This window comes from Bombus vosnesenskii, unplaced genomic scaffold (assembly GCF_011952255.1).
Source record: "Bombus vosnesenskii isolate JDL3184/JDL3185 unplaced genomic scaffold, Bvos_JDL3184-5_v1.1 scf7180000014105, whole genome shotgun sequence".
Classification (NCBI taxonomy): Eukaryota; Metazoa; Arthropoda; class Insecta; order Hymenoptera; family Apidae; genus Bombus; species Bombus vosnesenskii.
The window spans coordinates 3,925,102-3,938,881 of record NW_022883371.1 but is presented as its reverse complement, the minus strand read 5'-3'; the positions used below and the strand labels follow the sequence as shown (position 1 = coordinate 3,938,881).

The window sequence follows — 13,780 nt, the reverse complement described above, 5'->3', positions numbered from 1 at the left end:
GTCGAATTTAGAGAAGCTCAAACTATGCAAATCGAAGTTCGCCTTTGTAAGTTAACGTGTACCATGTCCTCCCTTTTTTGTACGAAAACTATGTACATATTGTCTTTCGTCGCGTCTTTGCTCTTGCTGCTGATCAAACTGATCGCCTTTTGTCAGTCGAGTCAAAAGCGTAATCGTTTGATTTGTTACGCGCCTCTACGTCTTTGAATATTTATAGACCGGGAAACCTAATCTATCTATGAAGCCTCTGTAAGTTGAATTTGAATACGAATAGCTTCGATAGGTCGAAAGCAATCCATAACCCGAAGATTTCAATTCTTCCCTTGAGATTCGAATTATCGAGCTTCTGTTGTGTTAATTATATTATTTTCTGATATTATCACACGTCCTTCAAATTTATATGTAAGTCGTTCACAATTAGAATTCGAGCCGATCAATTGCCATTTTTATGGAACTATCAGTTTCAAAATATAATTGAAGGATATAAACGTTAATCGGTGTGCGTAAATTTTTCTTTAAAAATCACTTACGTCATGTGAATAAATTTTTCTTGTTAAAATTTACAGTTCGCGCACCTGTTCGGTTATTATAACTTAGGGTCCTCACACGAAATGTAATAATTAACCAAGATTATCAGGAAAAGGATTAATTCATCAGAATTTTATATTCGTCTAAAATTGGGATTTCAAAAATTTGTGGAATCTATTTGCAGGAATTGCAGAAGTATAATAAATTGATGATATTTATGTCGACATTGCTACAGTTTCCTTATTTAAATTCTACTGACAAACTTGCGATGAATTAAATAAACAATTTCGAGAATCTAAATTAGAAAGACTGTTACAACGTTACAACAACGAAATACAATATTCGCATGAATACTAAGATTAACCAGAGCAGTGATCAAAAAATGCAACGGATATAGACGTGAAAAACAAAAGATCGCGAATATAATATCGAACGTATGAGTTCAATATATCAAACGTATGTAATTCGTCCGTATGAAATAACAATTTTTTTCCATAATTTTCTAATGATTTTTCAAAAGCATCAGAGATATAGACGTGGAGAACAAAAGATCGCAAATATAATATCGAACGTATGAGTTCAATATATCAAACATATGTAATTCGTCCGTATGAAATAACAATTTTTTCCATAATTTTCTAATAATTTTTCAAAAGTATCAGAGCAGTAATCGAAAGATGCAACGGATATAGACGTGAAAAGCAAAAGATCGCGAATATAATATCGAACGTATGAGTTCAATATATCAAAGGTATGTAATTCGTCCGTATGAAATAACAATTTTTTCCATAATTTTCTAATAATTTTTCAAAAGTATCAGAGCAGTAATCGAAAGATGCAACGGATATAGACGTGAAAAACAAAAGATCGCGAATATAATATCGAACGTATGAGTTCAATATATCAAACGTATGTAATTCGTCCGTATGAAATAACAATTTTTTCCCATAATTTTCTAATGATTTTTCAAAAGTATCAAAGCAGTAATCGAAAGATGCAACGGATATAGACGTGAAAAACAAAAGATCGCGAATATAATATCGAACGTATGAGTTCAATATATCAAAGGTATGTAATTCGTCCGTATGAAATAACAATTTTTTTCCATAATTTTCTAATGATTTTTCAAAGGCATCAGAGATATAGACGTGGAGAACAAAAGATCGCAAATATAATATCGAACGTATGAGTTCAATATATCAAACATATGTAATTCGTCCGTATGAAATAACAATTTTTTCCATAATTTTCTAATAATTTTTCAAAAGTATCAGAGCAGTAATCGAAAGATGCAACGGATATAGACGTGAAAAACAAAAGATCGCGAATATAATATCGAACGTATGAGTTCAATATATCAAACGTATGTAATTCGTCCGTATGAAATAACAATTTTTTCCCATAATTTTCTAATGATTTTTCAAAAGTATCAAAGCAGTAATCGAAAGATGCAACGGATATAGACGTGAAAAACAAAAGATCGCGAATATAATATCGAACGTATGAGTTCAATATATCAAATGTATGTAATTCGTCCGTATGAAATAACAATTTTTTTCCATAATTTTCTAATAATTTTTCACAAGTATAATACTAATAAAATTGAAATTGAGGATGCGGAACTATAATCAACAAATCGTAATAAAAATTGCAAAATTTGCGCATGAAATACTAGAAATTGTAACCAACATAAACCTTTTTACACGCTACGTATATACCTACAAAAATTCTTCAATTTGCAGCAAACACATGAAAAATTATTGCCAATACAAGCGTGAAATCGTTCTCTTCGCACACGTATCCAACCTTCGTTTCATCGATCACGCTTCCAATTACTCGAGATTAAAAATCACATGGCAAAAAGGAAAAAAATGGATGAAATACACGGGGAGAAACGGTTTTAGGGGGATCGAGACGAAGTGAAGAAGGCGAGAAACGTCGCAGGGGGCGCGATCGATATCCCGACATCCTGGCCCACGCGTGAAATCAATGCCTGTTGGCGTCGCTGAGGGCTGGTCACCATATTGCGGCCGATGGAATCACGGATGAACTTGGAAAAGATTCGATTATGTCTCTGTGATAGCATATATAATGCCATAAGTGACTAAGAAATTATTAGACTGCGGACATTTATGCAAACTTGTATTTTTATAAATATGATTAAAAAAGATGGTACCTGGCTCGAAAGAAGCTTTACCTGTTAAATATTAGATATACAGTGTAGATATTCGGAAAGGTATGATGAATATCGCAGATTCTATATATTTTTGTAGATCGTGCGCGTTCTCAGTATATCTGAGACTTTAAGTTTCGTAAAAATGCAGAAAAATTCGCAGTCTAGTACAGATAGTGTAGATATTCGGAAAGGTATGATGAATATCGCAGATTCTATATATTTTTGTAGATCGTGCGCGTTCTCAGTATATCTGAGACTTTAAGTTTCGTAAAAATGCAGAAAAATTCGCAGTCTAGTAATTATAATCATTTATTTGTCAACTATAGTCCAGAAATTCTATCGTTTCTCTGCAACTATGGGAACAACGCACCTCTCACTTGTATTTTGTATTTTTATAAATAATTCAAAAAATGGTACCTGGCTAGAAAGAAACTTTACTTGTTAAATATTAGATATACAGTGTAGATATTCGGAAAGGTATGATGAATATCGCAGATTCTATATATTTTTGTAGATCGTGCGCGTTCTCAGTATATCTGAGACTTTAAGTTTCGTAAAAATGCAGAAAAATTCGCAGTCTAGTAATTATAATCATTTATTTGTCAACTATAGTCCAGAAATTCTATCGTTTCTCTGCAACTATGAGAACAACGCGCCTCTCATTTCTTTTCAATATTTCAAAGAATCTTCATTCCAGGATAAAGAATACTATTTATCTTCTACGATAAATTCGGATAAATGAAAATTCTGATATAGTACCATGTTAAATTCTTTCCTTTTTTTCGGATGCTTCAGCCATATTAAACGTAACAAAGTGGAGAACGGTACCTCGAAATTGCATTACACGTACAACTGCAAAAGAAACACGACCGAAAGCTTCACGCAGAGGCGCAAGTTCGTAAATTCCCGCTTTATCGTAACAAGGCGGAAAAATGAATCGATGAATCGTCGTGGGCTCACGTATTTCGTCGTATCGGCTTCCACAAATCGCCGGGCGCGTCGTTCGATTGATAAAAGCAGGAACGGTTCCCCGGGCTGGTTTATTAAGATCGCGGTACGATATTTACGGGGTGACTCAAGGCGATCGAGGAGGCGTAATCGAGGCCTCGAAGACTCGTCGAACGCGTTACTTTCCGATAAGCTGGTGAACCGTTTCACGAGGTCGTGAATCTGTGATCATCGATAACCGGCTGATACGCTGTAATTTCTTTCCAGTTCTAATAATAACACGAAGTTGGTGCAGCCGAAATGTCGTTTTTTTAACGTCTCAAATTATCATACTGATGCCACGCCTTAAATTTCATTCGATACGCAATTTGTGTAAGTCATGGTAATCATTCTTCAAGGATGAATCTATTAAGCTCGAAGAATAAATATATTTTCTTTTTATTTTTCTTCTATTTCTTTTCTGTACTTTCGTTATATTCTTCCTTTTGGTAGATATTTTTTACCTTTTTTTATTGTATTTAAACGTGTCAGGTAGTATTGAGAAATATTTTGGGAAAATAAGGTACAAGTGTTTGCACTATATGTTATAAACGTTTTTCCATAATAATAAAATCTTAACGAATAGAACTATACCAATTATACCTACGTGTTTTACTACCATATTTATTGTTGTTATATAGAAATAACATTTGTCTGTTTTATGCTAACCGATAGTTTCTGAATAAATTATTGGAATTATAATATCGAATTATTTTCAATGTTCAAATTTACCAAATTACCGCATTAATATTCTGTAATATCGATGAATAATTCTTGTCCGAATCAACAAATGAAACGATTGTTCTTCGATTATTGAAACACCGGAGTAATAAAATGAAACTAATTATCGTATTAAATAACAGTTTCAAGTAAATTCACCAATTCTCTTATTCGTTCACTCGATTACATGTCGTCGATTTTCTATTTTCTACTGTGTTTAACATTCGCGTGAACAAGATCTTTATCTGGATCCTCTACTTTAAAAAAATAAAAGTGTTTCCAAAGATTAATGATTTTAAATCTCGAACCGACTTTCCGAAAAATATAACTTTTATTAAATTTTTCATTCGTTGTGAAATTTATTTATTAAACCAGTGCTTTATTGTGGATATTTCCCCCACCCATTTATAAATGCACGAAAATCCGCAGTCTAATCATTGCATAATAACTGGCAAAAGTATTCGTACACTTGTTCGCATCTTCTATGAACACATTATCTGTACTATACTAAATATTTTGAAATGTTGTTAGTACTGTAATGACATCCAAATGTCAGGAATTTTACTGGTAATATGTTTGACGATTCTAAAAGTGTATACAAACGTTACAAGATGTTTAGTATATGTAGTACAAATATGTTTTGTAGAGATCGTAAAGATATTTGAACAGGCAATCATGCACGATATTAATAAGTCTCGGTTTGTTCAATGGAACGTCCTTAAACACCTGTTACATGCTGAAGGTGAAAATCTCTATTGTATATACTAATATTAATTATTCGTATACTAATTTTTTATTAAATACAAGCTTGCAGTAAATGCAAAAACTCTTACACAATATTTCTATATCGCACTCAAATTCTGCCTATATAATGATAGTAGTTGCGTCTCATTACAGTGATAGGTAATCAAATTTCAGAATATTTTAACTAACGTTACGAGTTTTTTCCACGAATCGTATTATTTATGTATGTACGAATGTAACGTTTATTTGATCGTTTTTCGGTATTGAAAAAATCGCTCACTTCGGACCGATACGACCGGGCCGTAAAGACTCGAAAAAATTTTGCACCGGCTCGAGGAGACCGAAGATTTTTCTCGAAATATCTGCTTAATTAACGTACATGATAAAATAATAAAATACACACGAAAAAGTTTTCTATGACAAGTGAACAAATACTTTTGGAGCCACTGTAGATACTTTTACGTATAGATACTCATTTCCATTTTTCTTTTTTTTTTTAATTTAATTCTCCTATAAATCGAGAGTATTTAATGCCTTCACATTCTTCAACTTGTCTATCTAGTACTCTGATAAGTGACGTCGATTTGTTTCCAACCTTTCTCTTCATTACTCGCTTCCGGTTTACCAGCATTTTCCTTGATCACAGTTAATCATCGCGGGGCTCTTTCATCGTAGCCAGCACCGACGCGAAAGAGGTCTCGAAATAACGTGTCGTGACCTCGATACGCTGAACGGCCTCCAGATTCGCTGGTTGGCTCATGGCCCGATTTTCCTTCCGATATCTTTCTGCTGCACCCTCGAAAACCACCCCGTCACTGTTGTTCGTTATACGTTCGCTTGGACGATGCTCTTATTCTGAATAATTCGCGGGCTTGAATTTTGTCGATGATTTTGAGCGCTTCTTAAGACGTAGGCTGGTTGTTAGGAATTTTCCCTAGGAGTTGGGAAGACTCCAAAATTAATTGTCAATAAAGTTTTGGCTGAAACGATTATGAATGAACTGTGAATGTTTATACATTTATGAGAAATTTAAAAATACAATAATATGCAGAATGCATATAGTGCGCAAAATTATCTAAAGTAAAGTATCTATTAGAATATTTCAAAAGCGAAATAAGTGTCTATTCGGATTCTAGGATATTTCTTCAAAATATGAATTTGGCAAACTGAGTTTGCATAAATATGCTTGGTCTAATTATAAGATAAGAAATAGTTATAGTACAAAAATATGTGAATACTATTTATAGCATCCAGAGACTAAGAGGACGAAAAATCAGTTGTAAATGTAAAAATTTAATACACATGCTATGACTAATGTATTAAGAAAGAGATTTATAAACATTTTCCATGGTGCGATGGTTGACAGATCATTGCCATATTTTGTTATTTCTTATCTTTCGTTTCACCAGTTATTTGATATCTGTTCTGTTCTACTTCTAGAAGGATTCTATATAGATTTTATATCGGTTCAAAACTGTTGTTAAATTGGTTTTATACTCGTGTCGATATTACGATACTCGTTGTTTTTGATAAAACTTAATTTTTCGTTAGTAAAGGTTACGGAGAAATATATTTATTTTCAGAAATGATGCGAATATTAGTGGTATTAGTAGTAGTGAATAAAATGAATTAAATGCACTAAAAAATGCTAGCAAAATATAATTGATATACTAAATGTATTAAAGAAGAGATTAAGTAGCTCACAGAATTATTTCTTTGAATTTAAAGCTTCACGCGCCGAGTAATCGGAAAGAGTTTGCATTAAACGGAACTCTCTTCTCCAAAATCTTTTTTAAAATAAACTGTTTTTCTATAAATGTTCAAGGAAAAATATTAAATAGGACACCTAATCCCTTTAACATCGGATTCTATGTAGTTACGAACGGTTTAATGGTTTAATTTCGCGTAGTCACGTCGCGATATGTCGGACATTAAAATCTTCTTCACAGAAAATTCGGAACAAGTGCCGGCGAAATGGATAAATGAAGCTTTCAGTGCTACAGATTTATATGCCGCCGGTGAAACATCATTAATGTGAAGTATGAGGCATGGACGTGCGTTTTTAAAACGCTGGAAAGTATTTTGTCTGCTTTATCTTTGCATCTCGCTGTTTTTAATGAAATTTTCGAATTTGGTGTAAGCTATGACTTTTTAATAAATTCATCAATATATTAGCGTACGGGTAATAAATTAAGGTTCAGGAAATTTTCTTATATGTTGTAAAATATCTGAGAGGAGCGCTAAATCGCATCGCTTTGATACTGAAAATTCTAAAAAATAATCCAAGAAATATCAAAAAGTCTAGAGAATAGTGGTTGTATGTCCAAAGTACCGAAATTCGTAGACATTTTATTAATGAAATATTTCCAAACATATTAAGATTGTTAAAAATTTCATTTTATCACAATTATCTCACGACACACAACGATAAACTACGTTACACGGTTACTGTTTTTAATTACTTCCACTTTAATTTTGTTATTTCCATTTTCAATTAAAAGTAATTTGTATACTGTGTATTGTGTATATTTTTTTACAAAATATTCAATGCAAAAAAATGTTTCCGCCCGGGATCGAACCGGGGACCTTCCGCGTGTTAGGCGGATGTGATAACCACTACACCACGGAAACACGCTTGTGCGTCAATTTCTCAACACCGCCCTTGATGAGAATATTAAATTTTCATTTAAAAAATTTCTTAAATCTATTTATTACTTGATCGTATATGATTCGTATATGATGACCTTAATTTTAGAATTAAAACTACATTATACTATGAAATATAGGCTGCAAACTTTTAAAGAGTGTGAGTCATGAATATCATATTAAAAATCAGATATGAACAAATAATGATAAAAATTTACTGAAATTACTTTTAATATAATAAATGAATATGAAGAAACATCGATAAAATAGTGATTTAAAGCTAAAATTTTAGGCGGCCGTGGTAAATATAGCAGACAATGATGTTGATCGTATTTTAAAATTACACTACAATCAACTGATACTTTTAGATGTTGGTGCGTAGATACTAAAAAATAAAAAAAATGTTTCCGCCCGGGATCGAACCGGGGACCTTCCGCGTGTTAGGCGGATGTGATAACCACTACACCACGGAAACCAGATACTGGTTGTTCACTAGAGACAGTCCAGGATGTTGCATTTATTTAAATTTATTTATTAATCACTTATTTTTCATTTTCTTTTTATAGCTAAAATTTGATGAAGTAAATATAAACACGCTTCCGATATATATATATATAAAATAATTGTAGAAAACTACTAATCACGATCAATTAGTTCCCTAGTTCCTTTTTAGTGATTTTTTTTCTTAAATGAAGTAAAGTACGACGCTATTGTAAAATATGAGCAATGTCCTTTTTTAATGTATAGATAGATATTTATCTGAACGCATGAAATTCATAACATGCACTATTGGTTTTTATGTATAAAAGATTGATACGGATTTATGTATAAAAGATTAGATTAAAATTCTTTTTCATATACCATGAAATGATCTTTAATATCCTTTGAAACCGTATTTCTAAGCTTCCGAATGTATGCAGTGTAGTATAAAATTGAATTAGAAATTCTAACGCGCTTATGGTACAGACATAACCTCCAAATTCTACAAGGATCCTGTAACTAAACTTCGTGGATATTTATGACATAAAGTACCAATTGTTCTGTAGAACTTGATTGCGTATCAAGATCATGAAATGCATACGTATTATTTTCAAAAAATCAAGCAGCTAGAACTTTAATAACTTCGCGATGCTTTCTTTCGCTTCAATTTTTCCTGTGTAGTCATCTGACTGAATTCTATAATATGTACCAGCATGTTAAGTATATTTTTACCAAAATTTATACGCGCATATAGCGGTAGCGAATATAATACAGTTATAAAATAATTACTAAATAATATCCTTCTTTCCTTTCTTGTTTCCCAAGAATTTGACAGAGCATTGCCTCTGTACTATAAAAGCCTATGAGTGAATATAATTCATAACATCTTCTCGTCTTTTAATATTTATTTTCAATGCGTCAACTAAAAAATTATAAGCAGGGTTGTACAAGAAAATGACATACTTTTTATCAAGAAATTTAGATAACTCTAAGCAACATACGTTGTGATATACTAAATTCGTGATACTCTAACATAATCTGTCCGCTTTTTGCATGTAATTTTCCTCTTCCCGCGCATTAAAACAACACCGTATAACATAATTTGGAATTATACGTAATAAGCCAAATAAAACGAAAATAAATAAATAAATATACTATACTACCTGTACTATAGTAATTCTACTACAAAGAATACTATATTTAAATTTCTAATACAACCAACAAGTTTTTACCCAATTCTTACACATAATTCTTCTTTTCACAGTTTCATTCCCACGCGTTAGGACAGTCCCATATAGCACAGTTTTCGAGTAGCTACCTGCGAATAGCGAAAGGGTTAATCGAAATCGGCGCTGGAAGGAAGTCGCGTGTCATTCGACGCACAGCAGCATCGTAAATCGAAGATCCACCCGGCGGCCGACCAATCAGCGCCACGCACCAAATCACCGACACACACGTCGGTGGACCAGCACCGCGTCCTGTTCCTCTGATCCTTTCACGGGCCTTCTATTGTCCTTGACGACCCTCCACTCCCACGCGTTCTTCGCGCTCTCGTCCCGAAAACCTGGCGTATCCTGTCCCCACCCCATCCTCCTGCCTATCCATGGGAGCCATCGCGATCCTTCGACTCGCTGTACGAGGATCTTACCAGCGGAAGGACGAAAATCTGCCACGTCTCTGGTCTCCTGGTAAATATTGACTCGCGCTCCACCGTCTTGCTCGATTTTCCTCGTATTACGTGCTGTGTGTATACGTACGTGGAAACGATACAATGGCACACGAAAATATTTGAGCATTTGTTATAGGACAATTTTATGTATAATAACATCATGCGTGTTATGTAAAGTAATTAGGAATTTCGTTAGTATTGTAACGACTGGATCGTGGATTTTTGTGCAAATTAATATCTTTGAAAATATAATTAAAAAAGTAGAATCTCGGTAGGTAATTGTTTTAACTACCAAATATTATGAACAACGTTATACTTTGAATGTTCTACGTATTTTTTTATACGTGCAATTTTGCACTTTCAAATTTTCTACAAATGCAGAAAGATCTATGATTAAATCAAAGTTACGTTAGTCAGATTTAAAACCAATCTGAAGTTACAAGATATTTATGACAAGTATTTAGTAAAGGGTTAATAACGTGAATAGCTGTTGAAGATGACTTCATCGAATGTTGAGGCTTACTAATTGATTGTTTGAATACTTTTGTGAACTCTGCAAAGCGTATATAAATACCTGCACTAAATATCATGTAGCTTATATAAGTACATATTTTCAGATTACTTTCTAATTTGATCAAATCATGATAGTCAGATCTCATTACAGTACCAACGAGATTTCAAATTATTTCGTAAAACACACATAATATATTCGTAAAAAGTTTGTATAAGGATTTTTCGCAGCATCTATGCTCTAAAACAGAACTTCACATCTCACAGTGTATTCAAGTTTCACCTTTTCACATTAAATCATTTCATCCCAATCATCGTCAAATAGCAGCCTGCATCATCCTTAAAAAAACCTTCTAAAGTATAAATCTTCCAATATTTTGAAACAATTCAACGCAACGCGTCTCAATCACTCAACATCAAAGGAGGCTTGAAATTTCGTATGAAGAATCAACAACTCGTGAGAATGAAAAGGGTGTAAAGGAGATAAAAAGGTTGTGAGGGGGTGATATAAGCGTCGGTGGCAAACGACTCGCAACAGTCGATAAACAGAAGAGCTCGGACCACTGTTGAAGAGCGTCGGACCACCCTCCTGGCTAGCGTGAAAGCTCCGTAAAGCCCAATGACATAAAACGTAACAGGACTGACGGGCCAGGCCGCCTTTGGGGTTGGATCACGAGGAATTCACGGTGAAGCAGACCGCGTTATTAACCAACCACGGCGAGGCTAACTCCCGGTTACGTTATTCGACGATCGATGCCTTAGCACTATAGTGGTTAGTGACCCGAAAGTGACTCATTTTGAGTTCAGAAACTATGTAATTGGTATTCTGGGCAGGTAACTATACCGATTTAATGGTAAATTGTTTATTTCGAGTTTCTAATAGCGAATATGAATCAGAGAAGATTATTATTACTTATATATTTATTTATTTATTACCAGTGTCACTGTTTTAAATTAATTATTGATAGAAGAATTATTCGGAGGACTTACACAATTTTTGTATAGATGCTTGTTTGGAAATAGTATCTTGTAATTGTTGCAGATTGTATCTGTTTTAAAAAAAGCTGCACAGAATTTTAATTGAAAGTCATTTACCACTTGGTGATTTAATTTAATTATCGATTTCGATAAATATTTATATAGACAAGTATTGTTTAAAATATTAAATTTCATTAGCGAGTACATTGTCTTCTGCTACTTTTCCATGAATAATTCTTCAGTTTCTTAGTCGACTTACGAACCTATCGATTCCGGACGTGGAAAGATTTTCGATCACAGGAAAGTAAAACGAATCTCGAGCCTCTCCTCAAACATTCTCAACAAAGAATGAAGAAATCACATCAACGATTCCAGCATTTTCTACTATATTTCACATGGAATTTACATTTCTTTCTATTAAATCACTTCCAATTTTTCGGACATTTAAATCATTAATTGTCTCAACTCTCCAAATAGTTTTATTTCGTTTTCACGGCAATGTTACTCCATGAAGCTATTCCATTCGGATATTTACGTGGCAGTTCGTTTTGGATGGCCGGGTGTCGAGGAAGAAAAGCCACGTCGCGCGAGAACAAAGTGGCTTCGTTAGATGCAAATCACTTTTGGAGCCGTTCCAAGTAACGGACGAGGGAGAAAAAGAGACAGAGACAGAGGAGCAACCGGGATAAAAGGCGGTATTTCCGCTCGACAAATTCGTGTGGCAACTCGCGGAGCAGAATCGTAGGATGCCGCGGACGCCTTCGATCCACGGGATCCGAAACGCTGGATCCCCGGCGTCCATTTGGAAATTGATTTCGAGGCTGTCAGCCGGCCTGGAATCCCATCGTTTCGTCGTCGACGGAATTCGACCGCTCTGGGATGCTTGAATTCGAACTCTGTCGAGTATGATACGCGAAGCTTGCCGAGCTAATCGTTCAACGTTGTATTTAACGTGATTATTTGAGAAATGGGTCAGGATTTTACGGAGATATTTAATCTTTTGAATGGTACGAAAGTACATTTAGATCATATCTTACTGTTTGTTGGTTACCATCTTCTTTTCCAATTGTATCTCCGTTGATATACGTGTTGGTTTCATTATTAATTCGAAATTAATGCTACAGATATCAATCGATAGACTGCAGAAGCTTATGTATTTCTGGAGAATTTCAATGTATAGAAATCAATAGAATATACACGATATGCAAAAATATGTAAAATACCCAAAGTAGAGAGTTTATTGTAATATCTAATAGGTGAAACAAATTTTGATTCATTTACGCTCCATTTGATTAGTAATATTCATAAAGATATAAAATTACAACAGTTTGCAATCTGTTAATGACAATATCCTTTACTTCGATACAATTTTTTCCTAAAAAGTTGTCTGAGATAGCGAAATTCTAAATTGATTTCTTTTCGAATTTTTGGACTATATAAAATATAAAATACACAGCGATCTCAAACTTTCGCTGGTCGTGTATCCTTTCAATTTTGCATTGAAGCAATGCTCTTCTTTTATAGGTGCTTTTGTATCATATATTTTACGACATTACTTAGACAGTTGCGTTCTAAAGACCATCACAATTACGAATGTGCAAACAAATTCGTACAAACTTGAGAAGAAAATTACTGCTTGAACGTTCAGGTTAATTCGGAAACACTGGAATTTGTGCAAGAATCAGGAAAATGACGGATATCGGCATATTATATAATAAAAGTTGAAAGAAATGGGATACGAGTCTAGGTTTGTAAATGTTTTATCAACAAGTTACATATAACAAAAATATATACATAATACATAAATGAAGTTATTAGATAATATTATCTTATCTATAAAACAGTCGTACATGTCTAATAGAGATAATATACGACGATTTCTACAATGAGATTTTAAAATCAACAAACCTACCAAATAATAATACATTTTTAATATCTTCCTGTTTTATAATTACTGAAAATATCCAGGAACTTTTAACAAGATTATTTCTCGATTCTTTTATTCAGGTATAGACACAACTCCATAGAGTTATCATTTTCGGTGTATCATTTTAATTGTAACTTATATTCTATAGATGTATAAGTCGAGAGTTTTATAATTAAATTATCATTAGAATATCAGCGAATTATAAATTTCAAATACTTCAGAATATTCGCGTACACTTTCCGCTTCTCTTTGTTGAAAGCGGTATATGATCTAGAAAAATGGTGGAATGGCGTAGATGTTTCTACGAAAGAGTGGTTCTCGAGCAACCACGTGAATATTGAAAGACCCAAGAAGGTTGTGGCGGACTGCGGAGGCGGATCATGGAAAAAAGACGCGAGGAACAGAGAAGAGGTAA

The 13,780-nt window shown here is 33.6% G+C and overlaps 2 non-coding genes across 2 annotated transcripts; both read right to left on the bottom strand.

Moving 5' to 3' along the window:
• Nucleotides 1–7,713: 7,713 nt before the first annotated feature.
• On the bottom strand, nucleotides 7,714–7,786 carry Trnav-aac. Its single transcript has one exon. It is a non-coding gene; the product is annotated as a tRNA-Val (tRNA).
• A 417-nt stretch (nucleotides 7,787–8,203) lies between these two features.
• On the bottom strand, nucleotides 8,204–8,276 carry Trnav-aac. The gene has a single exon. It is a non-coding gene; the product is annotated as a tRNA-Val (tRNA).
• Between the last annotated feature and the right edge of the window lie 5,504 nt (nucleotides 8,277–13,780).